A 15,291-nucleotide genomic window follows, 5' to 3' on the forward strand; every position below is an offset into this window, starting at 1 on the left:
GAGGCTGTTCCCAATTCTGAGTTGCCCAGTTCAAGAGACACACGGACACACTGAAGGGAGGGCTACAAAGCTGGTGAAAGTAATGAAGCACCTCACATATGAGGGAAGGCTGAGAGAGCTGGAACTGCTCAGCAAGGAGAAGTAGAGGCTCGGGGAGGGGGTCTCATAAATGTGCATAAATATTCGAAGAGAAGGTATAAGGAAGAAAGAGGCAAGTCTTTTCTGGTGGATCCCAATGCCAGGAAGAGGCAATGGGCACAAACAGGAACACACAAGATTCCTTCTAAACATCCATAACAACTTCTTTACTGTGCAGATGACTGAGCACTGACAGAGGCTGCTCAGGTACTGTGGAGTCTCCTTGGACATCTCCAGAAGGCACCTGGACATTCACCTCAGCACCCTGCTCTGAGTATTCATGCTCAAGCAGGAGTTGGACAGATGGACCCAGAGGTACCTGCCAACATCAAGCACAAAATTAGTACCTTTAGTTCTACATAGCCAACCAACTTTCATATCACAGAATCACAGAATGACCTGGGTGGGAAGGGACCTCAAGGATCATGAAGCTCCAACCCCCCTGCCTGGCAGGGCCACCAAACTTCCATGTTTACTAGATCAGGTTGCCCAGGGCCCCATCTAACCTGGCCTTGAACACCTCCAGGGATGGGGCATCCTCAATGTCCCTGGGCAGCCTGTTCCAGGACCTCATCACTCTCCTAGTAATGAACTTCCCCCTAACATCCAACCTAAATCTCCCCTCTTTCAATTTAAAACCATTTCCCCTTATCCTACTATTATCAGTACTTTCAAAGAGTTTACACCCCTCCTGATTATAGGTACCCTTCAGGTACCTTTTAGATTATCTTCATGTTTGGGTTTACAACCAGCAATTTTTTCTGAGTCATCTTTAAATAGCTTTTCCAGACCAATTTGGTTCTGTGTTCCGATGACCAGCTCCTGGTCTGTGGTGCATCCCCCTCCCTCCCCCCCAGTGCTGGACATTGCAAGAAGTAATTTTATCCCCCATTTCTGCAGGCTGAGATCTGCCAGCTAACAAGCTAACAGAAATGAGGATGTCTGGGATCCTGCCCTTTGTGAAATGCAGTGCTTACATAATCATTAATCCTCTCCTGTTTATCCCAGTTTTTTTAAATGTCACACACGAGGTGGGGGACAAGTCTCCAATTTCACATGATTTATTCAATGAAAAATAAAAATGCCAAAGAGCAACTTCTTTCTGGGCACTTAAACAAAGAAAGTCTTTTATGTCTCCAGTGAACCATGAACCTTATCATCATGAAATGTTCCTTTAGGTAATTCATTGTGATGTGACCAACCACATATATCACTCAGTTCAATCAGCTGCAAAAATGGAAAAATACACATATACATAAGTTGGTTTTTTCCTCTCTTCATGAAATAAAGAGCTTCTTGTAAATGTATTGCACTTTGTTTTGAGCTGATGATCCAACATGACCTACCTTGACTTGGGAGACTTGGTTCATGTCTCAGCAAAAGCCATTCTCGATGATGCTGATACCAACCGGCTTCCTGTTGAGGAATGCTGAAAGGACTCTTGAGAACAAATCTGAAGGAAATTTTACATTGAATTGGCAGTGGGCATTTTATCTTTCAGGGCAGGTCTCACTCTTAAGCCCAATTTCTGCCAATTCCAGAGGGAGTTCAACCTTAAAGGAAGCTCTAGTTCCAGTCATGTAAGTATCAGATCAGAGTGTGCTCAGGATGTGGCCATTACCAGTGTCACAGTTGCACTGTGCAGCATGTACAATTCATGTCCTGAAGATACTGTGTCAAAACTGAAATAGTTCAGTGCTTTATCATGCACTGCATACAAACATTACTCATGGTTAGAATATGTTCAGTAAACCATCTACCCAGGTATGTGTTTATTTAAGACCTGGGAGGAATGCCAGAGCTATACTTTCCTGCTTCCTGTTGCTTTAAGGAACAGGGTGTAGCTGATGATTTGTTGTGTAAAGAGCAAGATGTGTTGATACAGAATGTGGGAGACATAAGGCTCCAGCAGTCATGGTTCGTACAAATTAGCAAGGATTAGACTGGATTATGGCATTGGTCTTGGTGTGAATGGACACTAGTTGGGAATAACCTCTAAATTCAATTGGCTAGATGAGTCTTATTTTACCTGGATGATGGTTAGCATGTATTGGTTTAATTGTACTTGCTTGGCCAACAGTTTGAACAATGAGCTGGTGTGTTTCTACTGGTTTTATGAATAAACAGCTATGATCAACACTTCCAAAATGGTTTATTGGTCTCCTTTGTTCTTATTTCTACAATAACTGCAGTAGGAGCAGCGTCAATTTGTGACTTCCAACCCCTGTCAAGTGATAAGATTATTAATCCTTTCATCAGCTCAAGCCATGTTGCCCAGTGAGGTTGTGGATGCCCCATCCCTGGAGGCATTTCAAGGTCAGGCTGGATGTGGCTCTGGGAAGCTTGGTCTGGTGGTTGGCAATCCAGCACATAACAGGGGGGATGAAACTGGATGATCTTTGGGGTTCTTTTCAACCCAGATCATTCTATGATTCTGTGATTCTATGATTCTGTGTTGAGAGACTGAAGTAGAAAATGAGGATCAGCTTTCTTTTACCAGTGTCCTCTTGTGTTTGAGTGTGTGTATATCTTGCCACAGTAACAACAATCACATTTATGTCAAACCAAATTGTTTTCCTTTTTACATATTTATATACATTCATAGAAATGTAATATATAAAGCACAGGTTTTATTTCTCCATGTAAGAGAACTTTATGAAGATACTAAAAAATTTGACAACTATAGAAAGATCCACTTATGACTTCTAAGGCAGAGTTTGGTTGCTTCCGTTTAATCTGTGTAACTGCCTTCATTATGATGCGTTCATACTCTCTCATTAATGTTGATGTAACAAAACAGTCAAGTAGGCCAACTGCCTTCCGTTTGCACACCCAGTGCTGCAATGCACAATCTGTCAAAGAGATAAAAACACTTGCAGAAAGTAATCACCTGGCTGCAGACGTTCCAGGCAGATTGTGTAGGTGTCCCATGGTTGCACTAATCTCTTCTGAACATGTGGCAGCCTCCTGGTGACTTGGCAAGGTGATTTTGCTGTACCCAGCTCCATAAGTCATAAGCGGGTGGTCTTGTTCTTCATTTTATGGTAGGCTACTCAATAACTGTTGCATATGGTCCACATTTTGTCCACATTAAGCTCATTTTTGGAAAGCAAGTTGAGTTCAGATTCTGGAGAAAGACTAGGTGTAAGGATTGCTTTAGTTCCATCACTGTTTATTAGCAGGGTAAGACAAAGCCCCATACAATAACCATGTGGATGGGAGATTTTGGTTTAAAAAGATTCCTGTTGATTTGTTTCAGACCCACAGTGCTCCATGCCATGAGAGCAAAGCTGTCTCACCTGTTTGCCCTTGCAGCCCCTCACAGTGACCATCCCACATGTAGGTCTCACTCCTACACCCAGCTCTACAGTGCAGCTACTCAGCCACAATTGGATGCTCTAAAAACCGACTTCAAATTCTACCTTTTCCAGGAAGTATATTAACCCACATTCTTGCTCTGCCACAGAGCTCAACTTGACACCAGGTTTGTCATCAGAATTAACTTATTAGGATGGGATAACAAGAAGCAATGGCTTACTGTACATCATGCAGCGGTCAGTTGTCCAGCTACCTGAATCCCATAACCTTCAAGCTCCAAGTCTCTTATGCATACGTTTGTTTTGTTCCTTATATCTCATTGCATATCACTGCCTATTTTCCTTCATCACATGCTTTCTAAATGGTTACAGGATGCACATACATAAGCTCTATGCCTTATCGATGGTGGGTACACAGAGCACACTGAGTACTCACCATTAATACTGTAGAAGCACTTGTCCCTGTCTACAGCTGTGACACCACAGGTATCTTTTAAAGACCATTCTTAGTCCCTGGAAGAACTACAGACATCCTGCTTATTTGTGTGGTACCTGAGCCCTTGGTAGTCTCACTGCTTTCTTTCCTTTAGTTGCACAACTGTAATAATTAGACTTGCTGCTTTCCAGGCCCTTTCTGCATTGCATTAACCTATCACTCCCTGCAGAGCCTGCATCTCTAGCATTTGCAATACAAATACTCCTGACACGCAGCCCTGCAGCCCTGACTGCCTCTGAGATCTGTCCCATAACCAAAGAAAGGCTGCCTCAAGGTCACAAGCAACAGGAATACACTCTGGTCTCATATCTCTCATAGTTCTTAGGTGTCCCCTTCATATGTCCTCCTTTGTCTGCCCTTTTTGGTTAGACCTTTGGAGTACTGAGGTAAGATGAGAGGTCTGTTATACAGCAGGTGCTCATTTAGAAAGGGAGTCAGTGCCTTTGTGTACAGACTGGTTGGCATTCACTCTCATTCTTTTTTCTCCTGCTCTGAAAGCCTGTTTCTAATCAGTCTATAATGTTTACTAAAGACATTCACAGCAGAGTGACGTTTGGTAAGTTATTTGCAGTGGCTGTCAACTAAAGCGAAACCAAAAAAAAGGAAAGATATTTAAGGTTAAACGTATAGAAGAGGGCAGTTTAATTACTAACAGGATAGAGGGATGGAAAGTCCAAGCAGATAAATCAGGATAACTGGAGTAATGATATCCAGCAGCATCCCAGGAAGGTATAAAGGAGATAAGCCCATCATTGAAAGAGGTTTAAGATAACTCATACTATATTGCATCTACTGTTGGCTATGCCTGAGCACAGGTCAGTTGCCATGGCTTTACTCATATGCAGTAACTTCTGCTTCTGTTCCTCAATTGCATGTCTAAGTCCTAAGGTTTCATTAGTAGATACTTAATAGACTAATCAGGCTGGCAGAGCTCCATAAAGACATGCAGAACATTAAAACTAGGAAGAGAAAACAGAATCTAGTTCAGAAACATAAAGAAAACCGCTTTCTTCTGTCTTTGGAAGCTTCAGTTTAAATTTATACAACACATGAACCTTGCAGAAACAATATATGTGAAAGCTGATGACATGAAAATATAATAATTAAAATAATGTAAAACTAAATATAAATCTCAGTTGTGTGGTGAACTGGGTGAAAATCAGAATGAAAAATAAAAAAGAATATGGATTTTTTGTGAGAATCAAAAATAACATCATGCTTTGGAAGCCAGGAATGACATCCACACTCAGTGCCAAAGTCAAAGCAACAAGACTATCCTCACAGCCTTTACCTCATGGGTACCTCTTATAGTTCTCAGGTTAGATGCTCTTTGAGCCGAAGAGTAAGTGCTGTTCAAGGCACTCATCTGTGACTTCCAGTCCCAGATCCAGTGCCTGGAGTGAAAGTGGACACTCAGAAGAGCAGAAATTCACTTTCTGCAGTTAATGACCAAGGTACTCTCCTAAAATATCGGACTTAAATATAATTCTTTTCACTAAATTAGGCAAGGAGAGGAACTGAACCCTTACACTGGAGGCTTACATTGGACTTCAAGAAGAATTCCTTCATGTAAGGGACGGTCAGGCATTGCAATGGGCGTCTCAAGGAAGTTTTGAAGACCTGGAGGTATTCAGGAAATGTGTGGATGTGGCATTAAGAGACATGGTTTAGTGATAGGACTTGGCAGGTCAGACTGATGGTTGGACTTAATGGTCTTGAATGTCTTTTCCAACCTAAATGATTCTACGACTCGGTGATTCTTGGTCATCTATAAGCAGCACAGACAATGAGAGCTACATGGGCAGCAGACATCCATGGCCCTGCTTCCTATTTATTCAGATGCAGAGACTGAAAACCATATCATGGCTGTTGGCTAGGACAGAAGCTGAGCCATTTCAGAATGCTATACTCTCCCACTCCACTGGCTCTCCTGAACTGTACTTTTCTGCTCTTTATCATAGCTCTTGTCTTTCTTTCCCTCCCTCCTATCCTGTGGTAGGAAGACCCCAAACTTCTTCTCCAGACAGTAAAACTCATTTTTGCTTGTACTGCAAAGATGTTTTGAGCTGACTATGGTGCAAGTACAATAACTTTGCCTAATAAATTTCATTTTCTTCAAAACCATTTACAGTTTGTTTGTTTTTTTAACTCCTGAGGAAATATACCACCATTCAAAATGAAGCAGTGTTTAATTCACAACATATTTGTGAATATTTCATTAGAAAAGTCGTTTTCTAGTCAACCTAAAAGTTTTTGTTTTTCCATCTTTGCAACAAATACGAAACCAAAAACATGCAAATCCTAGTAAGTGAAAGGAGTGGGCAATCTATTACAGTATCAGAATGAGAAAGAAGCATAGCTGACCTCAAAGCTGCATAGAGAGATCTGTGAAATGTCCATTAACTGCAATAAAAGAAGTAGCTGTGGTAGATGCTTCTTGGTGTGAAACTTCTGATTTTGGTGAATTATACATCCAGATCCCTTTTTTTTTTTAAGAGGTGACTTCAAACTTGGCCTCCAGCTGGAGAAGAGGAAAGTATTCAATACAGTGGAAAGAACTAGAGGGAACAGAACAGGCCGAAATCATCTGTTAAGATGAAGACGCTGCCTGCTGGGTAATTGGGAATGGCACAGTTGCTAGCAGCACTAGCTACTCTTTCTCTATAGGGTTGTGCTACCCTCCGTGCTGGGGCTGGCACAGGCACAAAATGGCATCTGGGGGATCCTGCAGAGCAACTACAGAGCCCAGCACTGCCCTGCTGTGGAGCATTCTGGAGGGACGGGAAACCATGGGCAACCAGGTTGACTTCTTGGGATGACTTTTCCGCAGCCCACTCATGCTAAATGCCAAAATAATTAGTCAGATTAGAGCTGAGCTGTTCCTCCCACAGTGTGTTTTTGCTAACCTTGGAATCTCAATGAGAAATGATTTAATCTGCGCTTTTTTTGTTGTTGTTTATTAATTCATTTCACTTTTTAGTTAGAGCGCACATCATTCTTATGAGATGAACTGATTGGAGGGCTATGGGTAATGCAGTACTTTCTCGAGGAACAAATATTCTTGTTTTTTTACTGCTACAATGTCCAGGATGCTCATACAGCTTTTTCTGACCCCTTATAAACAGCACATTCCAGCCTCAGAAAGTAAAGATGATCTTTGTCCTGGCATGTTTAATATCCCATTATCCTTCAATAAAGTGTTCGTCTTTTTGATCCATTTTACTTCGTGTTTATGTGAAGTTTATTTATGAGAGTTTATCTGAGGATAAGTATAACAACTTGATAAATATATGATCAAAAGCAAGTGACAAAGCACAACAACAGCACCAAATAAAAGCAAATTTGATGAAAAGTTTGTTGGGATTTGAAAGGGACGTTTACATCAGAGAAATGGAAAAGAAGATCTTGGCCCAAATTCTGTTCCTGGGTTTTCTACTGGTGAGATTTCTACATTTTTGTAAATCACCATCTCCTTGGCAAATAACTTATATAACTAGTCATAACTTACATAACTTACTATACCTAATCTTAATTTCCTTAGGGAGATGGGAAAGTTGTAGCATTAATCTTGTCACCTTTTATTGAGAATTTCTGACTGTTATGGTTGTGTGGGTTAATTTGCCACAGAGATGAGAAGTCTGAGATACAGAGCTGAGTTATTATCTTTGTGTTTTGTCTCCTTAAAAAGCAAACTTCACAACAGCATTTTTCTCTTGCCAGAGAAGATGAGGTGTCTCAGTCTGCACCAGTAAGAACTGCAGTGGGTCTCTCTCAAGTTCATACAAACTCAAAGAAACTTATTTGCTTCAATCTCTCTTTCAGTTTGCCCTTCCATCCTCTCATTTCAGGTACTTCATAATGAGAAAAAGCCCAAAATTTAACTAACATCTCAACATCTGGAAAATGTGAGCTGGCAATCATGCCTTTTCTCCACAGTTTGGGGATGTGTATGTAAACAGAACAAAAAAGAGTGGTTTTGACACCCTGTGCTCCCTACAAAGTGTTCTGGACAGTTATTGCATGGCAGTTGAAAGCATCATCTGGAGAATTCCATTTCAGTCACTTAAATATCTGCCTTTTAATACAGAATTCGTTAGTGCCTCAAGTCATAACAACAGGAAGTACATTGAGGTTCTAAAATAAAGACTGCTGCTATTGCAAAGTATTAAATGTTGAATAAAAGAAGCAGCTCTTTGGTGGCATGTAATAGCTACAGCTCTTACTCCACAAATCACTTAGAGCCACTTACATAGACTATTATTAGCTATAAAAACCCACTGGGGTTTTATGAACACAGGAGACTTGAGACAAAAAGATTGTTTTGAAAAGAATGGTGTCTTGGTCAACAGAAGGCTTTTGGCCCTTACACGTGTATGGTCAAAAGAAAAATGAAGATTACAGAAGTCCAGTTACATAGAAAAATGTTTGAAGATTTAAATGCAGTTTATCTAGGAAGATTTTGTTTTAATTAGAACACAGCAGAGTAACTGCAGCAACTTGCAGTGATATCATCAAATCAAGGCTGTTTCTATGGGAACACCACCGACTCCCAGAAATTATCGTGTCGGTTTGCCATAAATAGAAAATTTTATTTATTTTTTTTTAAGAGAGAGAGAAATAGAAAGGAAAAAAATTATAGACGGAAGAGAATGAATAGGAGAATCCACTCCTCTCCTTTTGATGCTAATTTCTAATACACTGTCAGATTTTGTTCTGCAAGAAAAGGGTGTTTTCATGTAGGGAGATGAAAATCTCAGTAGAACAGATGCTGTTCCTACCACAGACCTGAGACCCCGAGCATCTCTTCTGAAGTCTTTCTACAGGGTGTTACAGATAAAAGCACACAGCAGGCTGCTCTGTGCTGATCTCCCTGTGCTTCCTGCAGCACAGGTGAACTCAGGATTGGTGGGGGAGATGGAAATATCTTTGTCCGTAGATATTTGTTACATTTCTTCATTTCTATTTTTTTCCCCAGCTCTGTACTTTGGAAGTCCAGTCTGAATGGGATACAACTACAGAGTAAGAAAGGGCAGCTATGAATATCACAATCAGAAGGTATTATTTCCCTCCATTTGCTTATCTAATTGCCTCCCTTTTTCAACAACCTTCCTCCCAGTAGCCGTTTTCAGTATGGTGTCTTCAGCAACCACCTAAATGTATGGGAAATGTTCCTCCCAGTAATATCTAGAGATGTCCTATCCACTCAGGTTTCCAGCATGAGTGTTTCTGTACTCAGCAGCTCATTCCTTTGAGTGTTCCCACCACCACACTACACTCTTTTGCTAAGACAGTGCCGTCTTCATGAGCTACAAGGTCACGTCAGTGCTGTATTCCCAGCTGCAAAATTCTCTCTTGTTCACAGTTTGTCTCCTATTTTCCAGCTTACAAGACATGTTCTGACAATGATATTTATTTATTTCCACCTCACCAGCCATTCCTCTGAAATAATCCATTATAATCTTCTCCAGACTGGCCCAATGGTGGCTAGTCACAGTAGCTGAATGTTACACCACAAACTGTAGTTTTTTGCTTCAGATTTACTGAGAATAAACTCCTCACTTAGAAGTATTCCTCGATAATAAATCATTATTTAATTTCATCTTATTGAATGACTGAAAATAATAATGTCATCTGGGACAAAACCAGAGAGTAATAATATCAGTAACTGCTGCTGAGATTATTGATGGTGAATGTGATGATAGCCCTTCAAGTGCAGCCTTTCCTCGCTAACAATTGGATTGAAAATCCTATCTGCACACAGTGCAGCAGAGGGCACTCCCTTCTTCAGATCCCCACAATGGGCTTCGAGTACTTAAAGTGCTCTTGGGGGCTGGGAGAGATATCGACTGCATTTCAAAGAGAAAAATGGTTTTAAATACCTATAAAAATGTTGATAGCACCACTTGTAAACACTGTGTGTGGATCCATTTGTTCCAATGGGACTTACATGCATATTTTTCTTATGCTGCAGGCTGTAAAGTATCTCATCTTTTCTCGTGAGGCGGTGAAAAGCTGAATTGGCACTTACTAAGTGTATGTTCAAATCTCAGTGTCAAATGAGACAGTGTCTTTCTTTAGACACAAAGAGCCAATTATTTCAAAGAATACCTCAGGTATTTACAATGAAATATCCACACAGGGAAACTGCAAGTTTGCTTACATAAATTATGAGACCTGTTTCCTGTCTTATCTCCTGCTTTCTGGCAATGTGGAATGATGCCTCTACAGCAGCACAACTTTAAGGACTGCATAGCTGAAAGTATTTCATTTTTGACTGATGTGAACTAGACAGAGCAGAAGATCAGACCAGAGGCTGAGTGTGTGCAAATGACAGTAATTTGCTGAGAAAAGTAAGCTATGCCTGCAGTACATTCAGAAGCAGCAGGGAGCACTGGGGCATCTGTACCCAAGACCAATGGACACTCAGATACCAACAGACACATACTCAAGCTCTTTGACTATGCTAATATCTAAGCTCCATGTGCCATGTCAATAGATGCGTATGCCGTTATGTAGGAGACTTTTCTTCCTGTTTGGCATTCTGTTCTAGATAAACCCTGAGATAAACCTTGTTCTTAACATCAATGCTTTAAAAAAATAGTGTTCAAAATATGTCCAAAGCCCAAGGTTCAGGAAAACACCAGCACTGCTTCTTCAAAGATCACAAAGTACCTTTCTATTTCAAGAAAGAGGCAAAGGACACCACCAGCTCCAAATATAGCATTTATGCTTGCTAATTGCTATCTTCAAATACACTCCCCCTGGTGGGGATGAAAACATTATGCTCCGAAAAGTGAGATTTGCAAATGGTGTTCTGCTTCTCTCCATATTTCACTTCTCACTCTAATTGCAGACTGGCACTGGGCATGCTTTTCAGCTCATTACTCTCTACAGAGGCCTGCTAACGGTAATTCATCCAGTGCTTAATTCTACAGCTTTGACATGGAAAAATTCCTTTAAAATCCAGTACCGATCAAGAGAAAAGAGCAGTCCTGCCTCTCTGCTTTTTGTTTAGCTGTTTGGTAACTGGATAAACATTAACCAGCTGGGTTGTGCAATTATAATTTCTGTAAGGTACTGTAAATGCTCGCAGCAGCATAGTGTCTGGCAGCCTCACAAATATTAATGAATGCATTCTTGTTCCACTCATGCTATTAAGAGCGATTAAGTACTTTCGCAGAGGTCATGCAGAAAATGAATGGCAGAACCAAGCACTGAAGAAAATGCAAAGCTTTATTGCTAACAGATACTTTTTAAGACACCGTGCAGCACAAACAAAAGTAAGCAAAATAAGTACAATCAATGGGAGGAATTCACAGTAGGTACTAATTATTTACTATGAGCCTGAACAAACTTAGATGTCGTTTCCAAAGAACTCAGCAAACACTTCGCTCAACAAGATTGGGAGCAGAGGTTTAGGATTTGGATTAAAAACACCAAAAAAAAAGTAAACACCAATATTTTCCTCTAGGGAAATCATCTCTGTTAATTATTTGTCTACAGATTTCCTCAGTTTGCTGTCTAAACTCCATTTGTAATCATGGCTCCGTTGTTCTATAGCAAGTAATCCAGTCACGGTTAGAAATTTCCTGCCAAAATGTAATAGAAGAAAAATGATTTTATTAGAGCAAAAAGATATCAGAGCAAATATGGAAAATAGAGTCCAGAATTTGTACAGATATCAAGTTAAAGATCAAGATTTGGAGACAAACACAGATGAATATCTTTGTTAATACAAGGGAAAGTCTCTGTTAGTTGTGGAACCAGAGCTAATAAAATCATCAAGCACAATGGTTGAGACTTCTTGAAACACAGCTTTCAAGTGTTGGAAGCTATTCAGAAGTGTAATCGAATGGCAGACTGAAAGCAAGGAACATTTCTATTTCTAGTCTTAATGCTTTTCTGTTCTATGCACTTTAATGTAAAGACATTTTTCAGATTACGCACAAATGCCTTGACCTATCAGTATTTTTGTTATGTCTTAAAAGGCATTTTAATGTATTAAATGTATTGCATTTCTCCTATTTAGGGAAAATTATTATCATTGATACTTACCACTGATGTGATCAAGAAGTACAACACAAGCTACACCAGAAGTAAAGCTGAGGGAACACTTAATGTTGTAAAGTAACTTCCAGACACATTTGCATTTTAAGTACTTGAGTTAAATATTTAAGCTAATTAAAGAGGAACAAATTTATGTACTAGGCTCCCTAAAGCAATTAAAATGACACAACAAAAGACAAACCCGGTAGAAGCCATGTTTGCTCTGACTACTCAATATGTCCCATGTGTACATTCTCCATTGATTTTAGGTAACGTACAAGCTTATGGACAAGAAAATGTGGAAACATGACATTTTTACTTGAGGATTTTCACAGCAGGCATCAAGCCTGATCTCACAGTTTCTGATGACCAACCAGCAACAAAAACAGCCCTAAAACTTTGCCCATGTGGCAGTGACATTTAGCTAGAGCTGGAACATCAGCTGTTCTCAAGAGCCCAGAGTTCTCCAGAGTCAAGTTCTGAAGGAGAAATGAGCTTGGTTTAGGCTATCTGGGCTGGGTGCTGCTAGTAGCAGATCTAAGTCAGCACAAAACTCAGCTGAGACAAGCCACCTCCCTGATGAGTTTGGGTCCTTGGATGTTTTTTTTTACTCTGTAGATTGATGTATGGTGCTCTACTTTGTAGAGGAATTGAAGCTACCTGTATGAGCAGTACTGTCACCTTCACGTGCAGTATAAATCTTCCAGTAGCTAGGACCTTATCAACAAATTAAAGAACCAATAATGTGTAAAAGTATCCAAATAATGAATCAGACAGAACCCTCCATATCTGGTTATTTATGGATGGGAGAAAAAAAGAAAAAAGAAAAAACAACAAAGAACAAAAAACTTGAATGCATCTTTCTGAGTAATTTATTTGGCAAGTACTTATGCTGACACACATTAACGATCTTTCTACTCAAAAACTGAACCATCATGCCAAATAAAAGAGTCATTCTTCTTCCCCTGAGTGGGATACCCTTCATCTCCTCCTAAACTGTTTGACTTATTTCAAGTGTTCTTTTCTCTTGTGTGGAATTATCAGGAAGTCTTGAAGATAACTGTGCTATAAACATAGTCTTGGTGCAGAAAGATTTTAGAATCATAGGATCACCAAGGTTGGAAAAGACCTAAAAGATCATCCAGTCCAACTGTTCACCTATTACCAACAGATCCCACTAAACCATGTCCCTCAACACAACATCCAGTCTTTCTTTGAACACCCTCAGGGTTGGTGACTCCACCAACTCCCTGGGCAGCCCATTCCAGTGCCTGACCACTCTTTATAAGAAGTAATATTTCCTAACATCCAGCCTGAATCTCCCCTGCCGCAGCTTGAATCCATTCCCTCTGGTCCTATCACTAATGATACGAGAGAAGAGGCAGACCCCCAGCTCACTACAACCTCCCTTCAGGAAGTTATAGAGAGCAATAAGGTCTCCCCTGATCTTCCTCTTTTCCAGGCTGAACATTCCCAGCTCCTAGATATTTTTAAATAAATGATCAATTATATATTTACTAATAATCATCATAATGTAGTATTGTAAAAAATTAAGAATGGGAGGAGTCTTCTATGAAGTGACACACATTTTTTCTTTCATTTGTTTTAACTGGGTTTCATCACAGCAGCCTTTCACAAAACAGCTTGGATATCAATCTGTGGCCTCTTCCAGTATTCCTGTTCACTCCATGAGCGTCTTTGCTTGGATACGGTACCAGGAAGTGAGCACTTCTACACTTTCCACCTATGCCCCTCAAAGATGAAACAGAAAGGGAAGACTTTTACAACCCCTTGGCACGCAGCCCCAAAGGGCTCTTCAAATTCAATTCATTGCTCAGTTTCCTGTAACATACTACCACTACCCAGTGGCAAGTATTGCATACTTCAGTGTAATAAATGCATGTGAATGGTGTCCTGTGGGTAAAGCTGTTTCAGATTAGACCAGCACATAAACACATTAGCAGCTGAGTGCAACTGCACAGGTAGAAATGGTCGCTGCTGAAGGATGGACTATTTAGTGGATAAGGAATTGGTTGGAAGACCACAGCCAGAGTGTTGATGTTAATAGCTTTATGTTCAGGAGGAGGCTGGTGATGAGTGGTGTCCCACAGGGGTACTTCCTCTTTAACACCTTTATCAGTGACATAGATGATGGGATTGAGTGTGCCCTCCATCAAGTTTGCCGTTTATACCAAGCTGAATATTGCAGTTGACACAATAGAAGGGAGTGACACCACACAAAGGGACCATGGGAAAGGTGAGCCTACATAAACCTAATGAGGTTCAACAAAGCCAAGCACAAGGTATGTGTGGGTATTTGGTATTTGGGTTAGGGCAATCCCAGATATGTGTACAGACTGAGAGAAGAACTTGGCAGTAACTCCTTCTCCTTAACAGAAACAAGGAAGGTGAGGCCATAGCATTTCCATCTGGAAACTGTGTTTAAATAATCCTGAAGAAACCAAGACTGTTTGTGTGTAATCTGTGTACACAGTCTGAGGTGTGAGGGTGAGGAATGAAGGCAGACATTTGGCTGCTCCCATAGCCCCTTCCCAGACGGATGCAGTTCACCAGGTGGATGCCCTTTGGCAATGGGATGGAGTAGTGGCACCTTTGTGCTGCTGGGCAGTGGCTTGGGTTCCATGTGGGCATTAGAAAAGAGCAGCCAAGGTGTGCGCTCGAGTGATGGGACACTGCATTGCGGGATGGTGCTTCACAGGAGGGGATGGGGTTGGGGATGAGGAATGGGCCTGGCAGGTATCCAGGGCCTCCTCCTGAGGACAAGCCCCGTGTACCCAGGGCTAAGCCTCCAGCTGCCATCCAGGGCCGACATGAAAGTGTGGCACCTGGTGCTGAAGGGCTGTTGGCATCAGAAACAGCTGGCTGCAGCCGACCGCCGTCTGTTTCCCACTCAGCACACGTGCACGTGTGTGTGTGTACTACATGAACACTTAATATTTAGTTACTCGATTGTTTGTTGTTCCCTCCCGATCACTGCGACGAGCTCCTCTCCCCTCCAGATTTCAGATTTCCCTCCTCACACACACAACTCCTTCCCCCGCCTCCCGACCAACCCCCACTCCCCGGAGGGAAGGAGGGCAGGCGCCGTACCTGGCGCCCTCTGCCCGGGGAGGAGCGCTCCTCTCCATCCCGGTGGCACCGGCAGCGGCACCACGAGCAGGTGGGCGCAGAGGGAGGCGAGGGCTGCCCGCAGCCCCCGGCCCGACCCTCCTCTCCCCTCCGCTCCACTCAGCGCGGGGCCGCGGTGGGGAGGCTCCGGCGAAGGGGCCGGCG

The 15,291-nt window shown here is 41.6% G+C and overlaps 1 protein-coding gene across 2 annotated transcripts in view; it reads left to right on the plus strand.

The window, feature by feature from the left end:
• Positions 1-15,045: 15,045 nt before the first annotated feature.
• Positions 15,046-15,291, plus strand: part of WIPF3 (WAS/WASL interacting protein family member 3) — a 35,566-nt gene continuing 35,320 nt past the window's right edge. For both annotated transcript variants that reach the window (XM_015853801.1, XM_015853802.2), the window contains exon 1: positions 15,046-15,178. The gene's annotated coding sequence lies outside the window, so the exon portion shown is untranslated. The remainder of the gene's footprint in view (positions 15,179-15,291) is intronic.

This window comes from Coturnix japonica, chromosome 2, assembly GCF_001577835.2.
Source record: "Coturnix japonica isolate 7356 chromosome 2, Coturnix japonica 2.1, whole genome shotgun sequence".
NCBI lineage: Eukaryota > Metazoa > Chordata > Aves > Galliformes > Phasianidae > Coturnix > Coturnix japonica.